The sequence below is a fragment of the Castor canadensis genome, chromosome 16 (assembly GCF_047511655.1).
Source record: "Castor canadensis chromosome 16, mCasCan1.hap1v2, whole genome shotgun sequence".
NCBI lineage: Eukaryota > Metazoa > Chordata > Mammalia > Rodentia > Castoridae > Castor > Castor canadensis.
Genome location: NC_133401.1, coordinates 13,327,379 through 13,348,720, shown reverse-complemented (window position 1 = coordinate 13,348,720; position 21,342 = coordinate 13,327,379). Strand labels below are relative to the sequence as shown.

The window sequence follows — 21,342 nt, the reverse complement described above, 5'->3', positions numbered from 1 at the left end:
GCTTCTGGATCAACATGATGGATAGTTTTAAAATAACGTATTTATAGAGTATAGCAAACTGAATAGATGACATATTAACCTTTAACTTTTAAAAAATAAGCTAAATATTAGTTTGTTTACTTGTGTAATATGTAACAGTAAGGGTTGGGTGTGGTTGGACTGCACTATACATGAATGGAAGAATGGGAGACTCAACAAAACTAAGTTAGAAGGAGCTCAGGAGGTGCTTCAGTGTCACAAAGGATTTTATGTTTTGGTTTGTTTTGTTTTCACTCTTACTAGGCAGGTGCTCTACTGCTTGAGCCATGCCTCCAGTCCAAGGACTTAAAAACTTTGTATTGAAAGCTCTGAAGATTAATTAAATACCTTGAAACTAGGAAGCTATGTAGTCTGTGTTCTTTTTTAATAATAGTAATCTGACAACAGACTTTCACTTGAAATGGGAAGAGAAGAAAAACCAAGATTATTGAGTTGGAACAGACATGATAATTTGAACTAAGAAAAGATTGTTTGTAGAGATAAAAAATAGGAAAAATTAAGCCGGACACCAGTGGCTCATGCCTGTGATCCTAGCCACTCAGGAGGCAGAGGTTAGGAGGGTTGTGGTTCGAAGCCAGTCTGGGCAAATAATTCACAAGACTATCTCGAAAAAAACCCATCACAAAAAGGAGGGGGTGATGGTGGAGTGGCTCAAGGTGAAGGCCCTGAGTTCAAACCTCAGTATCACACACAAAAAAACTTTGATTTATCCTCCTGTCTGTCTCACTGTACCACCACTGCTCAGTACCATTCTCCCAATTTTACCTGAAAATAATTTAGAGAATCTGAATCTTCCTCTTCCAGACACTGCCTAAATTTAGTCCTGCATTATCTGCTATCTTATTTACATAAAACCTTCTAGTTTGTCTCTCTGCAACTAATCGCTCTACTCCCAGTCATTATTCACTAAATTATCTTCTTTTAAGAAAGTAAATGCAACTATGTCTCTTCTTGTGTAAAGGCAAAACCAAAAATACATATTTTTCTCACTGGTCACAGAATATAGTCCAAGTTCCTAAATATAATAGAGAAGATTCTTCCCAGTAAGACTCTAATCTTATTTCCTATCACCCTCTTTGCTATCATCTATACACTGTGTTCAGCAATACTAAAATTCTCATCAGTCCTAAAATGCCAGCCTCTTTCATAAATCTCTACATTAGCATATTCTGTTTCATTTGCCCTGCCTCTCTTTATCTGCATGAAAATTCCTATTCATCGTTCAAGACCCCACTCAAGGCTGGCACAGTGGCTCACTCCTGTAATCCCAGCTATGTAGGAGGCACAGGTAGGGGCATCTCCATCTGAGGTCAGCCCAGGCAAAAAGTGGAAGACTCCTTGTGAAAAATAACTAAAGCAAAAAAGCCTGGGGGGATGGCTCAAGTGCTATAGTTCTTGCTCAAGTACAAGGTCCTGAGTTCAAACTCCAACATCACCAAAAAGAAAAGACCCCAGTTCTACTGACTAACTTGATCCTACAAGCTGTTGTTTCTGTGTATAAATTAAATTATCTACATACTAAATGTTACAATGTGCCTTTTAAACTTTATTTTTCTTGATAAATAGGTAATAACTGTTTCCCCATGTGTTGTTGTTTGGATATAAAGTGTCCCCCAAAAGGATATGTGTTGAAGACTTGGTGTCCAGCTGATGTTGCTATTGAGAGGTGACTGGAGCATGAGGACACTGACCTCACAGATGGATCCATCCATTGCTGAGTTCATAGCTGCGTGGGCTGGAGGATAGCCCTGGCTGGAGGTCTCTGGGAGTTGCCTTTGAAGCACATATGTGTGCTTGGCCTCTTCCATTCTCTTCTGCTTCTTGTCTACCATGAGGTGAGCAGCTTTCCTCTGCCATTCCCTCTGCCATGATGTACTGCTTCACCACAGATCCAGAAGCAACAGAACCAAGTGACCATGGAAGCAAACATGAAAAACTGAGCCAAATAAGCCTTTTCCTCCTTAAAAAAAAAGAATAGCTGTGGGACCATGATCCACAAAATCAATCTTATTCAATGCACCTTGATGCAGGAGATGAACAACCAGATGACAACCCCCTCATGTCAGGGGTGGGGTGCAAAATAGACATAGCAATCTTGGAAGAAAAAATCAGAGGGAATAGACAAAAGAGACTCAGAGACAGGGAGGTGAATGAAGGAGGAAGGGAGGGAGGAAGAAGAGAGAAAAGACAAGAATTAAGAGAGAAGGGAGAAGAGAGATCTCTAATTACACTATAGCCTGTTAGTCACATTCTCTAGATCTTCTCTAAGTCACTTACTATCTACTTCTGCCTCTATTTGTCTATTTCTATGGGTCATCCTTTAGATCTCTCTTGCTCCTTCACTATCTCTGTCACTCTTCATTGTTTATTTTCCTTCTGTGTCTTTCTTGATCATCTTCTAGATGTGCACCTGGAAGATCAGTTTTCTAGTCTTTGCTGCCATGGGTAAGGCTTGACTGTGCTGAGGAAAAGACAGGGAAAGAGATTCACCTCCAAATAAACTCCCTCTCCTTTCTTTCGCAAAGGAGAAATTTTGAGATCTTTACACTATAGAATGTAAAAGCCAGAAAGGTACTTAAAGAACTCCCACGACCTCCTTTATCCTACAGATTAATAAAATCTAATAGCAATAAATGATTAAAAGTCTTATTTGTTGACCAAATAAACTCACAGGAATTAACTCACATATGCTTCACTGAAATAGCTTATAAGAAAATAATGTCATAGGTCTCAATAATGCTCATACAGTGAACTCACCTGTTTAGTATAATATGACAAATTATGCATAAGGTTAGGATTCAAATCCTTATCTCAGTGTGCTCTTTACAACCCATCTAGAGAAAGATCTATCCATCCACAATGGGACATTGAGGCCCAGTGAGGGAAGGGATTTTTCCCGGATTCATTACTAGCCTACTCTAGAAGCCTTTCCCAAGAACTGGCCTACTCAATAGTCACTCTATGTGACTACAGACACTGATCCCTTACTCTATCTTTCAGGGAAATCAACAAGGCCAAACATACCTCATCACACTTTTCCCATGTTCTTCTTCTTTTTTCTTTTTTTAAAAAATTGTTTTATTATTCGTATGTGCATGCAAGGCTTGGGTCATTTCTCCCCCCTGCCCCCACCCTCTCCCTTATCCCCCACTCTGCACCCTCCCTCTCCCCCACCCATTAATACCCAGCAGAAACTATTTTGCCCTTATTTCTAATTTTGTTGTAGAGAGTATAACCAATAATAGGAAGGAACAAGGGTTTTGCTGGTTGAGATAAGGATAGCTATACAGGGAGTTGACTCACATTAATTTCCTGTGCATGTGTGTTACCTTCTAGGTTAATTCTTTTTGATCTAACCTTTTCTCTAGTTACTGGTCCCCTTTTCCTATTGGCCTCAGTTGCTTTTAAGGTATCTGCTTTAGCTTCTCTGCGTTAAGGGCAACAAATGCTAGCTAATTTTTTAGGTGTCTTACCTATCCTTACCCCTCCCTTGTGTGCTCTCGCTTTTATCATGTGCTCAAAGTCCAATCCCCTTGTTGTGTTTGCCCTTGATCTAATGTCCACGTATGAGGGAGAACATACGATTTTTGGTCTTTTTGGGCCAGGCTAACCTCACTCAGAATGATGTCCTCCAATTCCATCCATTTACCAGCAAATGATAACATTTCATTCTTCTTCATGACTGCATAAAATTCCATTGTGTACAGATACCAATTTTCTTAATCCATTCGTCAGTGGTGGGGCATCTTGGCTGTTTCCATAACTTGGCTATTGTGAATAGTGCTGCAATAAACATGGGTGTGCAGGTGCCTATGGAGTAACCTGTGTCACAGTCTTAGGTATATCCCCAAGAGTGGTATTGCTGGATCAAATGGTAGATCAATGTTTAGCTTTTTAAGTAGCCTCCAAATTTTTTTCCAGAGTGGTTGTACTAGTTTACATTCCCACCAACAGTGTAAGAGGGTTCCTTTTTCCCGGCATCTTCACCAACACCTGTTGTTTGTGGTATTGCTAATGATGGCTATTCTAACAGGGGTGAGGTGGAATCTTAGTGTGGTTTTAATTTGCATTTCCTTTATTGCTAGAGACGGTGAGCATTTTTTCATGTGTTTTTTGGCCATTTGAATTTCTTCTTTTGAGAAAGTTCTGTTTAGTTCACTTGCCCATTTCTTTATTGGTTCATTAGTTTTGGGAGAATTTAGTTTTTTAAGTTCCCTATATATTCTGGTTATCAGTCCTTTGATGTGTAGCTGGCAAATATTTTCTCCCACTCTGTGAGTGTTCTCCTCAGTTTAGAGACCATTTCTTTTGATGAACAGAAGCTTTTTGTTTTATGAAGTCCCATTTATCTATGCTTTCTCTTAGTTGCTGTGCTGCTGGGGTTTCTTTGAGAAAGTTCTTACCTATATCTACTAACTCCAGAGTATTTCCTACTCTTTCCTGTATCAACTTTAGAGTTTGTGGTCTGATATTAAGATCCTTGATCCACTTTGAGTTAATATTGGTGTAGGGTGATATACATGGATCTAGTTTCAGTTTTTTGCAGACTGCTAACCAGTTTTCCCAGCAGTTTTTGTTGAAGAGTCTGCTATTTCTCCATCATATATTTTTAGCTCCTTTGTCAAAGACAAGTTGGTTATAGTTGTGTGGCTTCATATCTGGGTCCTCTATTCTGTTCCACTGGTCTTCATGTCTGTTTTTGTGCCAGTACCATGCTGTTTTTATTGTTATTGCTTTGTAATATAGTTTGAAGTCAGGTATTGTGATACCTCCTGCATTGTTCTTTTGACTGAGTATTGCCTTGGCTATTCGTGGCTTCCTGTGTTTCCATATAAATTTCACGGTAGATTTTTCGATCTCTTTAATGAATGTCATTGGAATTTTGATGGGAATTGCATTAAACATGTAGATTACTTTTGGGACTACCGACATTTTGACTATGTTGATTCTACCAATCCATGAGCATGGGAGATCTCTCCACTTTCTATAGTTTTCCTCAATCTCTTTCTTCAGAAGTGTATAGTTTTCCTCGTAGAGGTCTTTCACATCTTTTGTTAGGTGTACACCTAAGTATTTGATTATTTTTGAGGCTATTGTAAATGGAATTGTTTTCATACATTCTTTTTCAGTTTGCTCATTGTTAGTATATAGAATTGCTAATGATTTTTCTATGTTGATTTTATTTCCTGCTTCTTTGCTATAGCTATTGATGACGTCTAGAAGCTTCTGAGTAGAGTTTTTTGGGTCTTTAAGGTATAGGATCATGTCGTCTGCAAATAGGGATATTTTGACAGTTTCTTTACCTATTTGTATTCCTTTTATCCCTTCTTGCCTAATTGCTCTGGCTAGGAATTCCAGTACTATGTTGAATAGGAGTGGAGATAATGGGCATTCTTGTCTGGTTCCTGATTTTAGAGGGAATGGTTTCGGTTTTTCTCCATTAAGTATAATGCTGGCTGTAGGTTTGTCATATATAGCTTTTATAATGTTGAGGTACTTTCCTTCTATTCCTAGTTTTCTTAGAGCTTTTATCATGAAATGGTGTTGGAGCTTATCAAAGGCTTTTTCTGCATCATTTGAGATGATCAAGTGGTTTTTGTCTTTGCTTCCGTTAATGTGGTTTATTATGTTTATTGATTTTCGTATGTTGAACCACCCCTGCATCCCTGGGATGAAGCCTACTTGGTCGTGTGAATAATCTTTTTGATGTGTTGTTGAATTCAGTTTGCCATTATTTTGTTTAGGATTTTTGTGTCAGTGTTCATTAAGGAGATTGGCCTATAGTTCTCCTTTTTGGAGGAGTCTTTGCCTGGTTTTGGGATAAATGTAATACTGGCTTCATAAAATGTGTTTGGCATTTTCCTTCCCTTTCTATTTCATGGTACAGTTTAAGGAGGGTTGGTATCAGTTCTTCTTTACAGGTCTGATAGAATTCAGCAGAGAGTCCATCAGGTCCTGGACTTTTCTTTTTGGGGAGACTCTTGATTGCTGCTTCAATTTCATTTTGTGTTATAGATCTATTCAAGTGATTAATTTCTTCTTGGTTCAGTTTTGGATGGTCGTGTGTATCTAGAAATCTGTCCATTTCTTTAAGATTTTCAAATTTATTTGAATATAGGTTCTCAAAGTAGTCTCTGATGATTTCCTGGACTTCCATGGTGTTCGTTGTTATCTCCCCTTTTTCATTCCTAATTCTACTAATTTGGGTTTTTTCTCTCCTCATTTTAGTCAGGTTTGCCAGAGGTCTATCGATCTTGTTTATTTTTTCAAAGAACCAACTTTTTGTTTCATTAATTCTTTGTATGGTTTTTTTGGTTTCTATTTTGTTGATTTCAGCTCTTATTTTTATTATTTCTCTCCTTCTATTTGTTGTGGGATTTTCTTGTTCTTGTTTTTCTAGTAGTTTGAGATGTATCATTAGGTCATTGATTTGGGATCTTTCAGTCTTTTTAATATATGCACTCATGGCTATAAACAGGTAAGGCAGTGTCCCAATGGTTCTGGTAGGTTGTGTTTTCATTTTCATTGACTTCCAGGAGCTTTTTAATTTCCTCTTTTATTTCATCAATGATCCATTGTTCATTAAGTAATGAGTTATTTAGTTTCCAGCTGTTTGCATGTTTTTTGTCTTTACTTTTGTTGTTGAGTTCTACTTTTATTGCATTGTGATCAGATAGTATGCACGGTATAATTTCTGTTTTCTTATATTTGCTGAGACTTGCTTTTTGCCCTATGATATGATCTATTTTGGAGAAGGTTCCATGGGCTGCTGAGAAGAATGTATATTGTGTAGAAGTTGGATGAAATGTTCTGTAGACATCAACTAGGTTCATTTGATCTATTGTATATTTTAGATCTTGTATATCTTTATTGATTTTTTGTTTGGATGAACTATCTATTGATGATAATGGGATATTAAAGTCTCCCACAACCACTGTGTTGGCATTTATATATGCTTTTGGGTCTTTCAGGGTATGTTTGATGAAATTGGGTGCGTTGACATTGGGTGCATACAGGTTGATAATTATTATTTCCTTTTGGTCTATTTCCCCTTTTATTAGTGTGGAATGTCCTTCTTTATCTCATTTGATCAATGTAGGTTTGAAGTCTACTTTGTCAGAGATAAGTATTGCTACTCCTGCCTGTTTTCAGGGGCCATTGGCTTGGTAAATCTTCTTCCAGCCTTTCATCCTAAGCCTATGCTTATTTCTGTTGGTGAGATGGGTCTCCTGTAAGCAACAAATTGTTGGCTCTCCTTTTTAATCCATTTTGTCAAGCGGTGCCTTTTGATGGGTGAATTAAGTCCGTTAACATTAAGCGTTAGTACTGATAGGTATGTGGTGATTCCTGTCATTTAGTTGTCTTAGTTGTTTGAAGGTTGATTGTGTGTACCTAAGTTGAGGTTACTCTCTACTGTCTTGCTTTTTCTTTTCCTGTGGTTTGGTGCTGCCTGTCTTTTCATGGTTAAGTTGGGTTTCACTTTCTGTGTGCAGAATCCCTTGCAGAATCTTTTGTAGTGGTTGCTTTGTGGTCACACATTGTTTTAGTTTCTGTTTATCATGGAAGACTTTTATTGCTCCATCTATTTTGAATGATAGTTTTGCTGGGTAGAGTATCCTGGGGTTGAAATTATTTTCATTCAGTGCCCAAAAGATCTCACCCTATGCTCTTCTTGCTTTTAATGTTTCTGTTGAGAAGTCTGCTGTGATTTTGATGGGTTTACCTTTGTACGTTACTTGTTTTTTCTCTTTTACAGCCTTCAATATTCTTTTTTTAGTTTCTGAACTTGTTGTTTTAATGATGATATGTCATGGGGTAGTTCTATTTTGATCTGGTCTGTTTGGTGTCCTGGAGGCCTCTTGCATCTGTATGGGAATATCTTTCTCTAGATTTGGGAAATTTTCCATTAATATTTTGTTGAATATATTACGCATTCCCTTCGCTTGCACCTCTTCTCCTTTTTCGATGCCCATGATTCTCAAATTTGGTCTTTTGATGGAGTGGGTGAGTTCTTGCATTTTCCTTTCACAGTTCTTGAGTTGTTTAATTAATAGTTCTTCGGTTTTTCCTTTAATTACCACTTCATCTTCAAGTTCTGAGATTCAGCTTTTGTTTGTTCTATTCTGCTGGATTGGCCTTCCGTTTTGTTTTGCAGTTCTGTTTCATTCTTTTTTCTGAGGCTTTCCATATCCTGGCTGGTTTCCTCTTTAATGTTGTCTATTTTTGTCCTGAGTTCATTTATCTGTTTATTCATCGTGTGCTCTGTTTCACTTTGGTGTTTATACAGTGCTTCTATGGTTTCCTTTATTTCTTCTTTTGCTTTTTCAAATTCTCTATTTTTGTTGTCTTGGAATTTCTTGAGTATCTCCTGTACATTTTGGTTGACCCTATCCAGTATCATCTCTATTAAATTCTCATTGAGTACCTGTAGTATGTCTTCTTTTAAATTATTCTTGTGGGCTTCATTGGGTCCTTTTGCATAGTTTATCTTCATTTTTTTGGAGTCTGGATCTGAGTATCTGTTTTCTTCATTCCCCTCTGGTTTCTGTGCTAATTTTTTGCTGTGGGGAAACTGGTTTCCTTCTTTTTTCTGTCTTCCCATCATTGTCTTTGGTGTTGTTACTGTCCCTGTACTGTGTGCAGTTAAGTATTTTCTAGCTTGTAATAATAACAATGGTAATATTTAGAATGGAAGGGTGAGAGGAGATGGAAAGCAAGAAGTTAAAGAAAAGGGAAAAACAAATAAACAGCCAAGAAGGAGAAAACAGAACTAGGAATCAAACAAGAAAGTTTGAAAGGTATAAACAGGGAGCGTTAGTGTACTAATCGACAGTAAGCTGAACAGGCATTAGAGAGACAGAGAGAGGATTGAAAATAAAAAATAAAAAATAAAGATAAGAAGAAAAATAAAAAATAAGTAAATGAAAGAAATATATTTATATATAAAAATAAAATAAAATGAAAAATAGAAAATTAAAAAAAATCCAAAAAACCCCCAAAAAACCCAAAAAACCTCCAAGTTCAAATGCAATGAAGTTTCAGTCTTAATAATTTGGGTGTCCGTCTAAGTCTACAATCCTGGCAATGGTGCCTCAGTTGTTGTTCTGTAGTTGTCTCATCAAAGGGGATGCATAAAGTAGAACAAAACTACACACACACACACACACACACACACACACACACACACACCAAAAGACCCCACCATGTGTCCCAAGTTCAAATGCAATACAGTTTCAGTAAGTTTTTCAGCAAACAGGTGTAATTTGGTTGTTCTCTTATCAAAGGTACGGAGAGGGAGAAAAAGAAAAAGAAAAGAGTCTGGAGACAGTTCTGTGAATGGTATCTGCAGCTGTGGCTTGCCTGCCCGCTGCTGTCAGCCTGCTGTTGCTGGAGGAGTTATTTATGCATATCTCTGGGTTGAGCTTAGCACTCACCTGGCCCTGCAGGCTTTGTTTACTCAGAGTTTTCCTGAGTGCCTCTGCTACAAGCTTTCCCCTTTCCAAGCACACTGGGGAAGGTGACACTGCACCCACTTTCTCAGGCTTGCGTGTTTATTTACAGTTCATGTGGGAAGTGGGTCTTCCCCCCTCTCCTGTGCAGTTTTCCTCCCACCGCCACTTTTACAAGCTTTCCTGCTCCTGATTACTGGGCGGTGCTGCTGCTCCTGCCTGCCGCCATGTTTGTTTATAGCTCACGTGGGAAGTGGGTCTTCCCCTCTCTCCTGTGGAGTTTTCCTCCCTCTGCCATTCTCACAAGCTTTCCTTCTCCTGGTTGCTGAGTGCACGCCCCCTGCTCCTGCCGGAGCCCGGCTTGTTTATTTACAGTTTTGGGAAGGATTCCCTTCCCCCAATCTTCGGTGCTCAGTGCACCCCACCCTCTTTCCTGCGTGTCTTTATTGTTCTTATTGCTTATTACTCAGTTTCTCTTTTTTCCCCAGGTGGAGATCAGTCTATCCAGGGGGCTATGCTGCTCTGGCTCAGGGTTGTCTTTGGGAGTACCGCAGTACCACAAAGTTCACCTTGTCCGCGTCTTCCCAAGCCATCTGGGTGCAGGCAACTGGCAGCCCAGGGGCCTTCCTTGTTTCTCCATTTAATGTGAAGTGGAGATTCTCTGCGCTGGCTGGAGGTGTGCAGGGGTCAAAGTTTTGCCTCTTCTCAGTGGTTTTGCCTGCAAAGTGTGTCTCCAGTGTCTCTCCAAGATTTCACTATAGGAGGCTCGCTTTCTGCTTCCTCCCTTGGCTGCCATCTTGGAATCCCCTCCCATGTTCTTCTGTCATTCTTACATTCCCACTCCTCTCCCTGGAAGGCTCAATGAAGCTATGTGAACACTTAGACTCTTGCTGGTGACACTTTATTGTGAAACAAATGCTCCAATCTTCTGTCTTTCCTAGTCAAGAAAAAAGAGGGAATAACATGGTCCCTAGCTCAGGGCCAACAAAGATTCAGGCTGGTAACTGTGATTAGGTGTACTGACACCTGCAAGGTTGTGCTAATTTCCTCCCCACTTCTTCCCCTTCTGATATCAATAAACAACTTTCCTATCGCTATTTTGTTCTCATCCCCTTGTCCTGCCTCACAGGTTTTAAAGAGTCAAGGAGCCAAGAATATTTTGAGAAATATGCTAGTACTAGAAATGCCAACCTCATCTACCTCCTCTTATTTAAAGTTAGAGGCCTTGGGGCAGAGTCCAACCTTGGATGGTCCAACCATGAAAGCCTACCTAGTGCTCTCATATGCTTCCTGGGTCCTTTCCCAGGTGAGCTTATGCCAATCTCAAGCATCAAATCTCAAACCTAACGTTACCCCTAATGCTCATATTAGATACTAGCACCAATTCTGATACTTTATGGAACCACCCTTACATATTCCTGAAGGCAAACCCAATGACTACCTGGGCTGACTCTCAGAGCCTTTTTGATTCCAAAGGTGGATTTAATAATATTTTTGAATTTAATAATACTTTGGCACAAATAATATTTGTGCATTCTAGTGCACACCTGAGGGCAATCTTAATATCAACCTGATGTCCCTCTCTCCCAGGGTCTATCTGATTCTGATGTTAGAACTGCCAGTTAATTTCTCTGTCCACTGATGATGCCAATCTCAGCACCTACCTGCTGCTAAGCTTGGTCTCCACATTGCCTCCAGAGTGAACTCGACCAGGCAGTAAAGAGAGAATTGGCAAGGGTTCAAATCCCAGCTCCCTCACTTACTTCGTCAGTGACCCCAATGAGGATAAGGATGAAGCACCCCTATCTTACAAAGACCAGAAACATCATGCTCACATAGACTTAACCTTCCTGGAGAACAACAAACTCACCTAAGGGTAACTGTCCTTATTATTCAGGAAGAAACTTATTGAGGATAGGACAATAGGGCCACTCATTCCTTCTGTGTTCCTACACTCAACATCCCCAGGATTCACCTCTGTTTACCACACTAGAATTTACTCAAATGTCTACTGTTAGAATTCCTCCTACTGACTAATAATGGTCCAGTAACAGCTGGAATCACCCATAAAGAAAATGTAACACACCCTCTCATATGATCTTCACTTCCCAAATGCTTCCCTTACACTGTTAGAGAAAACAAACCCCTTAATGGGGAAACTGAGAATGCAAGTAGAACACACAGGAGTTCAAGGATTTTGGCCTAAGGGTCTCTCCCACATGTGCTGCCACAATGTGTCGTGTCCTTAGTACACTCATATATAAAATGAGCACCATTAACAACAACAACAACAATAATAATAATAATAGAAATGAATCTGGTAAACTTCCACCCCTTTTACTGAAGAATATGGTTTCAATTCAATGGGGCTCTTTGTAAATTAGACATTGGATCACTTGGGATTTACCATGATATTGGTAGTTGTTATTACTACTTCCCATGACATGGCCAATTCTTCCGCAAAGTGGGACCCCATGTGACTCATCTCCCGTTGTGTGCAAGGTTCCACTACAATGTGATTCTGGCCTTTTACCCCTCTCCTAGCCACACATAGGCAATGGAGGCTCTTGGTTTGATGACACCCTTCCTGGTCTCACTTTGAAGTTCCTTTGAGGACTCTGGGCATCAAGATATAGCATGGGCACCATTCACTAGCCTTAGGCCACCCTGCTTCTCTGTCCCACAAATATTCTTAGACCTCTTCTTCTAGAGGTGGGTTTGGGACTTCAGTCTCCCCCTCCAAGTTTGATGATCTTGTGAGTGAACTCTTACTCTTTTCAAAACTCTTTGGCTCAGTGATTAACAGTATTATTGTGTGATGGGCAATTTTAGATTAGACGGAAATGCTAATTACCCTGATTTGATTTCAGTTCATATTTTATAAATGGGTGCTGACAAGTAGCTTAGGTAGAGTGCTTGCCTCATGTGTGTGGGGTCCTGAGTTCCATTTTCATCATCACACAAAAGAAAGAAAGATCACACTGTACCCTACAATTATTATACATTAATTAAAATTTAAAGGAAAAAAGATTAAAAAAAGAGAGTCAGCATGGGGCATCCACACCTGGGCACCAGTGATGACTGCAGTATCCTCTGCACTGTCCATACATATCTCCTCCCAGAAACTCCACATCCACAGCTCTGGTCCTCCCTCAACCTAAAATCCTTCAAATCATAACCCTGGAATCTCCTCATCTGAGTCCTTTAAATCAATGTCTGTCCTCATCAAAAGACCCTCAAATCTATTGCCACATATCATGACTCATCCAAATGCAGTCCTGATCTTTAGATTCCTTCCTAAAACCCCCAAATCCACATCATTTTGAGATCCCAAACTCAGAATTCAAATGCTCTCTTATGCAACTGTACTAATGTCTTCATTTCTGGAGATTGCTGCCTCCACTCCACTCCATAGTCCTGGGGTACTTTCACTTGATATGCCACTAATTAAGCCCGGAGGCCCACTGTGTGTTAATCAGTCCACACACATCCCCCTTCTCCTCCCTTGCTGCCTGTGTTGCAACCATAGTTGCAGGCAAAGTGGAGGCTATAGTTTTGATAAAGAATGAGATGATTACATCATCTGGATCAAAGGCCACCCTTCTATCCCAGACAGTATAAAGGCAAACCATCTCAGCCATTGCCATCATCTTGTCACTCTCACTGCCACCATGCTGGCCTCAGGGCTGCTTCTTGTGGCAGTGCTGACCTGCCTGAGTGTCATGGTGTTGAAGTCTGTCTGGCAGCAGAAGAAGCCTAAGGGTCTCTCCCACATGTGCTGCCATGTGGTCTCTTGGACCACCCCGCCCTACATCAGGAACTACCTTCAGCTAAGAAAGAGCATATATACAACTCCATCATGAAGGTTGTTATGGCTGGGAGATGGGAGAAATGTGGTAGATGTGGAGGGCTGCCTACATTGCATCTTTGTAACAGGTGACTGATGAGGCTGGACTGGGGACTTAGGATGGGGGATTTGGGAGTTTTGGCAATCAGTTCTTAGGAATGCAGGATCAGATCTTAGGATATTCAATGTCTTGACTGTCAGAGTCAAGGAGAACTATATCCCAATATTTCTGGGTACTGGGCCAGTACAGGAACTAATTCCTCTTATCGCTCCCGCCACCTTTTTCTGTGGGCAAACACTAATGGCCCCATGTTCACCATACACTTGGAGCCTTAACCAGTCATGATGCTGTGTGGACATGATGCAGTAAAGGAAGCTCTGGTGGATCAGGCTGAAGAATTCAGTGGGCAATGCCAGCAGACCATGTTTGACTGGCTCTTCAAAGACTATGGTGAGAGGGACACCATGTGGAGAAATGTGGCCAAGAAGATGTGGTGATCTCAGATTCTACTGCCTTCCCCCTGACTCATCTACCCATACAAGCCTATGGAGAGTTCTTTCCTGTTCTTTCCATATCCTTGTTCATTTTTCCCTCTCTGTATGTCCATCTCTCACCTGTCTTAGAGTTTCTGTGCCAAATTCTCTCTCTCTCTCTCTCTCTCTCCCCTCTCTTTCTCTCCTTTGCTCTTCTTCTTTGTCTTTTCTTTTCTCTCTCTTCTCTTTCTCCCTCTGATTTCCTCTCTGTCTCTCCCTTTCTCTTCTCCTTTTCCCTTCCCTGTCTCTCTCTTCTCTCTCCCTTTCTCTGTCCTGCTCTACTTCTCTTTTTCTCTCTCCCTCCCTCACTCCTGTTTTCTTTTCTTGATCCTGTCTCCCTCTTTGACTTTCCCTCTCTCTTCACTTTCTCTCTCCCTTTCTGTCTCTCTCCCTCCATGCTTCTCCCTCTCTCTTCTCTTTCTCCCTTCCTCCCTGTTTCTCTCCCCACACCACTGTCTTCCAGTTCTCTGTCACTACATTCTTCTTCTTTCTCTGATCTCTCCATTCTTACAGCTGATTGGAATGCCTATTTAGAATCCTGCTCCTAAAACTTTATCCAATCTTTTGTCTTTGTGTCATCCTCAGCCTCTGCACTTCCCCATGATTCTTTCTCTCTCCTTCTCCCTCCTTTTCTTCTTCCTCTGTGAAAATGTCATGAAATATCTGCTTCAATTTGCCCATGCCTCCATCTCTTGGTAACAGTCTGTCATCTTTCCAGACCCTCTCTGTTTCTCTCTCTGCCTATTTTTCTCTTTTCTCTACATTGGTCCAGAATACATCTAAATTTTTATATCCACCTCAAGGTCTATACATCTCAATTCCCTTCCCTGCACCCCTCTCACTCCAACCCTTCTTCCCTCCATTTGATTTTTCCATGTCTCTTTCTCTGTTTATTTGTCCTGTCTTGCTTCTCTATCTCTCTTCTCCTGCTTGGCTTCTTCCAACTCCTCTCTTCTTCATTCTGCATGTCTCTGACATCAAATCTGAATTTGAATCTCTCCCAAGCTCTCCTGCTCTTTGGTTCTCCACACTGGCTCTTCACCAAGCTTTTCACTGCTCCCTCCCTCTCCATGCAAAGCCCTACTTCTCTGGAGCCTCTCAGGGGTGGTTTGTTGCCCATCTTTGCTGCTCTCCAAGCTCTCCCTGCCCCTATGCTCACTGCAGGTGTGGTGTTCAGCAACGGAGAGCGTGCCAAGCAACTCAGACGCTTTGCCATCACCACGCTGCAGGACTTTGGCATGGGCAAGCGTGGCATAGAGGAGCGTATCAAGGAGGAGGCCAGCTTTCTCGTCCAAGCTTTGAGGGACACACATGGTGAGTAGGGGATACCGGAGTACACGGGAAGGAGAATTAGAAAAATCACATGGGGAGGACCTGCATGTTGTAGCACAGCAAGGATCTGGTCTGGGAGTTCAGCGCATCACTGCAGAGTCCTCCTCAAATGTTCAGACTGGCAGCGCACAGTCCAGTTGACCCTCTCTTCCTCAATCCCCTTCTCCTTCTTACCTGGTCCCACCTCACAGGCACCTGCATAGACCCCACCTTCTTCATGAGCCGAACAGTCTCCAATGTCATTAGCTCTATTGTCTTTGGGGACCGCTTCGACTATGAGGACAAAGAGTTCCTGCCGCTGTTGGATATGATATGGCAAAGCTTCCAGTTCACAGCTACCGCCACCGGGCAGGTAACCTTTTTAGGTGAGGGTCTCCCAACTCTTTAGGCAAAGCTGTGGACTGCAACCTGGCATGGCCAATGGTGCCCAAAACTACCATCCTCCTCCAAACATAGTCCCCTCAAAACCACCTGAACAGGGTCATCAGAACCCAGGACAGGTGTCCAATATGCAGTCTCCATAGCACCTGATTATATCAGCACACAGCACCCAGAACACAGCACGCAGGCAAGACTCATGCCCTCCACTCAGCTCTATCACCTGGGTAGGTATTTCCATCCCAATTTACCTTGGTTTCTATTAGATGCTGCCTACCTAACCCTTCTGAATATCTTAATACCAGGATAAATGAACACCTTAGTCCCCTCCTGAATACCTGAACAGCTATTGGTGCAAAATCCAGTCCACCACAACCATCTGACCTCTGCACACCTGTCCTAAACCATCTCACTGAATATTTAGATAAATACTTGCTACTCTGCATTGAAATGTGTGATCAACTGCACAGAAATTCTAATGCATAATGGTCCAGGCAGATTGACTGAACACTCAAGTCAGTGTTCCCCTATACAGTTCATTCAACAAATTTTGCAATGGTACCACTATCAGCCCATCTGAATACCCAAACCTCTGAACAAGTATCTCCCACTTTTTAACACCTGAAACCCAACCATATTTAACTCCTGAACACATGTATGGCAGTACACAATTGAAATCCAAATCAACCTCACTTTACCGAAAGCCTAAACACATGGATAGATTATTCCATAACAGCCCCACCTGAGTAACTTAACATACAGATGTTTTCCTACCCAACCTCACTTAAGTATATGAACACCTAGATTTGTGCTCCTATCCACCTCACCCAAAAAAGTCAGGAAACTGCATGCATTTCCTAGTCCTTCTCACCTGAATTTTCACACATAGTGCACATGAAAACATAAACATGTCATTTCTTCCAGCAACAGCAAAAAACCTAAACACCTGGACAGGTGCCTTGAAGACTTCTTTGTTCTTTGGGTCTGAACCAGTGACTGTCATACTCGCTTTCCATCTTTTCTTCCTACCCCAGCTCTATGAGATGTTCTGAAGACTCAGTGATGGCTCACCTGCCAGGATCACAGCAGCAGGTCTTTGAGGACTTGGAGAGACTGGAGAACTTCATAAGTTCTTCTCCATAAGCTAAGAAGGTGGAGCAGAGCCAGTGCACCCTGGATCCCAATTTCCTGTGGAACTTCATCGACTCCTTTTTTGTTAGCATGCAGGAAGTGCACTCAGCAGCCATGATGGGGAATCCCAAAGCTGGGCTGTGGCAAATCAGTCCTCATAATTGCTAGAAATGAAAGAAGCATGGCTGAGGCAAAGAGATGGCTCAAACGCCAGTGTAGGGTTTGTTGTTTGGGAAGGAGCCCTCTGGAGGGGGGCCTCACCAAGAGAGCTGGAGTCAGCTGCTTACAGACTTTGAGAAAATATAGGAGAGCAGTCTGGAGGGGAAATCCTGCTAGGTGGGAAAATTCTTTCAGAGTGGAGTCAACCATCACTAGGGGAAGCTAGAGGAGATAAGTGGTAACTAGGTAAGTAAGTAGCTCAGCTCCCTACCCCTGGTGAGGTGGTGGTTTGTCATTTCCTTGAGGCTAGATGTGGTCCTTCCAGTGGGTTGTGGGGTGTCAGTAAGCTGCCAGTAAGGGTGGGAGATCCAATCCTAAAGTGGCTTCTTTTTGTTCATCCTAACAATAATCTCAATTAACATCATTGTTCTATTTACTGAGCCCTTATTTATAGGGAGGGCATGAGGAATCAATCCATGATAGCAACTGTATTATAGCACTACAATGTGCCAGGCATTATTATTATTCTTTCTAAATTTTTCTATTTTGGTAGTACTAGGGTTTGAATGCAGACCTTGTGCTTGCTAGGCAGGCACTCTTCAACTTGAGTCATACCTCAGCCCTTTTTGTCTTATTTATTTTTTATTAGGGTCTTGTATTTTTTTCTCAGGCCTATCCTCAGACCTTGAAATTCCTACCTATGCCTCCCGCATAGCTGGGATCACAGGTGTGAACCACTATGTCTGGCTTATTTGTTGAGATGGCAGGGGGGGTCTCACTAATTTTTTTCCTAGTCTGGCCATGAACTACAATTCTCCTTTATCTTTGCTTTCTCAGTATCTGGAATTACAGATGAAGCCACAGGTGTTATTTTAAGTGCCTTGTGTTTTTTCATCTATTTGGTGCTCTTGAACAAGTTTCTGCTATGTCTCAAATTACACAAATAAGGAAAGTGCAATCCAAGCAGCATGCCTGAGGTCACACAGCAGAGATTCTGTGGGATCTGGCTCAAACCTGTTCTCTCTGATTGTGTGACTGGTGCTTTTAGTCACCATGTTCTCTAACCTTGTCTACTCTGGTTACTTGATATACCTGTCTGAACACTGACTTTCCAGTGTGATAATGGAGGTTCCCCATCCTCACCTTCATGTTCCATATGTGAGAATCAAGATGAGGGTTTATGGAGTCCTAAGTTGAAAAGGAAGAAATAGGATGTTGTCACTTAAAAATCTGTGTCTGCATCTCAGAAGGTCTGTTTCTAACTTTCTGGCCACTCTGACTCTGCCCTTCTTCCTCATAGTCTCTATCTCTTGATATTTTCCTACCATTTCAAAAGTGACATCTAAGCGATTAATTAAAGGAGATAGTCAACCAGCAAAAGAATGTGAGAAGAGCATTTGGGGCAATGCCAGCAGCCTAAGTAAAACCCTGAGAACTGGAGAGAGCCTGGCAGATCTAGGATCCTTCTTTCCACTTTAGGTCAAGATCTGGACCCTAACAGAGGTGGGTCCAAGCATAGCCTTCCAGGAGGTTTGGACTAGACCTAAAGGCTTCTCTCCCTGCAGGAGAAGGATAACCCCAAAACAGAGTTCTATAAGGAGTACCTGATGATGACCATACCAAACCTTTTCTTTGTAGCACAGAAACCACAGCACGACCATGCATTGTGGCTTCCTGCTGTTCATAAAGTACCCATATGTGCAAGTAAGATCAGAAAGGGTAGGGTATTATGGACTATTGTGATTTGGCTGCATCAACCCAACTTCTCTTAGGTCTCTAGAATCTAAGACAGGCCCCTCCTATGCAGAGGGGTGGGAAGAACAGTTGATAGGCACCAGATGAATCTCAGTTGTTAAAATATTGGTAGGGTCTAAACTGATTGGTAAATTGTAAGCCACAGAGGCCCCACTGCCCACACCCCAGGCCATCCATTAAGACTCCAGCCTTGCAGCTCCTTATGATTTTGGCAACACCAGGTTAACAAGACCCTGCTTCCACAGTCCTACAGCCAATGTCTGCTGTGAATGGTCTATGTGCCTTTCAGACATAGTTCCATGTCCTGCATCCACTGCACATTTTTGGACTATCATCCCTACTCTGAGGCCACTAAACATATGAGATCTAAACATATTCCCCTTCTTCTCCACCAAGGTGATTGGCAGGAACCAGCAGCCCAAGTTGGAGGATTACATCAAGATGCCCTACACGGAGGCTGTGATCCATGAAATTCAAAAATTAGGAGACAATCCCCATAGGCCTGGCTCATGGGGTCACCAAGGACACCAAATTTTGGGACTTTCTCCTCCTCTGCTCAGTCTAGAGGGACCTGCAACACACTCCCTGGGACGTCAGCACCCCATCTTCATTAGAAATCTTGAAGGCACTTTCTTTCTGAACCAAAGATTTTCTCAACCTCCCCACTTTCTTAGCTTTCTCATTTGAGTCTTTGGAATTCTGTGTCTCCCCAGGTTTTCTGTTTCAAGGGAATGAATCCTATATCCTGAAAATACCTGTCTCAAGGGACATTAAGCCCATTTCCCCCTAGAACTTATTATTTGGGACAGGAATTTCATTTCCCCCAAACATCTTTCTTAGGGGGACATAATCCTAAGAATCCAAAATTCTCGTATCAAGAAACTTGAACATCTCAGTCCTCTTAACCTCCCTCCTTGAGAGTCATGAGCTATACATCCCACAACTACAAAACACATAGATCTTGTGTCCCTCCAACTTCCTGTCTCAGAAAACATGAAACTCCATAATGCCCAAACTTCCTGTCTCAGGACATTAACCTCATAATCTCCCCCAAATTCCTCCCTTAGTGGACCCTGAGTCCCATGCCTACCATTTCTCTTCACTGGGGATCTCTCTAATCCCCAAATATATAAACTCTGCTTTCAGAACAGTCATCCTTCAACCTTCCTTATCAAATCTCTTTTCCTCCTCCTTGCCAGAGCACTGATGTGTATCCAATGTTGGACTCTGTGCTAGCAGACCCCAAATTCTTCTTCAACCTCCAAGATTTTAACCCTCAGCATCTCCTGGATGACAATGGGAAGTTTGAGAAGAGTGAAGCTTTTGTGCCCTTTTCCCTGGGTAAGTGACCACTGTTTGCTGCCAGGTCAGTGCTCACATCAACAGGGACTTCTCATCCCAGCTCCCATCTCTGAGTGCAATCTAGCAGTATTCTCAAGCTTGGAAATTCCTGTTCTTTCTGTCTTCCAGCCAACCAGGTGCAACCCTAGTAAGTAACAAGCACCAAGTTTCTGTATCCAAGCCAAAAGATGAGAGATGAGGAAAACCAAGGCTCACTCAGAGCTTTCAAGGACATACAACCAATTCTGACTCTTTTTTTTCCTCATTTATTCACATGTGCATACATTGTTTGGGTCATTTCTCCCCTTACCTCCCACCCCCAATCTCTCTCCCCCTCCCCCCTCGCTTCCAGGCAGAACCTGTTCTGACCTTATCGCTAATTTTGTTGAAGAGAAGAAATAAGCATAATAAGAAAGACAACGTGTTTTTGCTAGTTGAGTTAAGGATAACTATACAGAGAGATTCCTAGCATTGCTTCCGTGTACAAATGTGTTACCACCCAAATTGATTTATCTCTAACTGACCTTTACACTGGTTGCTGATCCCCTTCTCATGTTGACCTCTGTCGCTTTAAGATTTCTGTATTAGTTCCTCTGGAGTGGGGACATCAAATGCTTTCATGTTTTGGGTTTTCTATCTATCCCCATACCTCCCATATGTGCTTTCCCCTTGTCATGTGACACAAATCCAAAAACATTGCTGTATTTGCCATAGATCTAAAGTCCGCAAATGAGGGAGAACATATGATTTTTGGTCTTCTGAGCCTGGCTGACCTCACTCAGAATGATGTTCTCCAGTTCCATCCATCCGTTTACTTGTGAATGATAAGATTTCATTCTTCTTCATGGCTGAGTAAAATTCCATTGTGTATAAAAACCACATTTTCTTGATCCATTCGTCAGTAGTGGGGCATCTTGGCTGTTTCCATAACTTGGCTATTGTGAATAGCACTGCAATAAACATGGGTGTGCAGGTGCCTTTGGAGCAACCTGTGTCACATTCCTTTGGGTAAAATCCCAGGAGCGGGATTGCTGGATCATATGGCAGATCTATGTTTAAATTTTTAAGAAGCCTCCAAATTTTTTTCCAGAATGGTTGCACTAGCTTGCATTCCCACCAGCAGTGTATGAGGATTCCTTTTTCTCCACATCCTTGCCAACACCTGTTGGTGGTGTTTTTGATGATGGCTATTCTAACAGGGGTGAGGTGGAATCTTAGTGTGGTTTTGATTTGTGTTTCCTTTATGTCTAGAGGTGGTGAGCCTTTTTTCATGTATTTTTTGCCATTTGAATTTCTTCTTTTGAGAAAGTTCTGTTTAGTTCACTTGCCCATTTCTTTATTGGTTCATGGATTTTGGGAGTTTAGTTTCTTAAGCTC

General features: G+C 41.7%; 1 long non-coding RNA gene across 2 annotated transcripts; it reads left to right on the top strand.

Moving 5' to 3' along the window:
• Positions 1–13,185: 13,185 nt before the first annotated feature.
• Positions 13,186–20,167, top strand: LOC141417850 (uncharacterized). Of its 2 annotated transcripts, none has more exons than XR_012442495.1 (3): positions 13,186–13,353; positions 15,034–15,183; positions 16,614–20,167. It is a non-coding gene; the product is annotated as an uncharacterized lncRNA (long non-coding RNA). The 2 variants fall into 2 exon arrangements; XR_012442494.1 differs by lacking the exon at positions 16,614–20,167 and adding an exon at positions 15,393–15,743.
• The last annotated feature ends 1,175 nt before the right edge of the window (positions 20,168–21,342 follow it).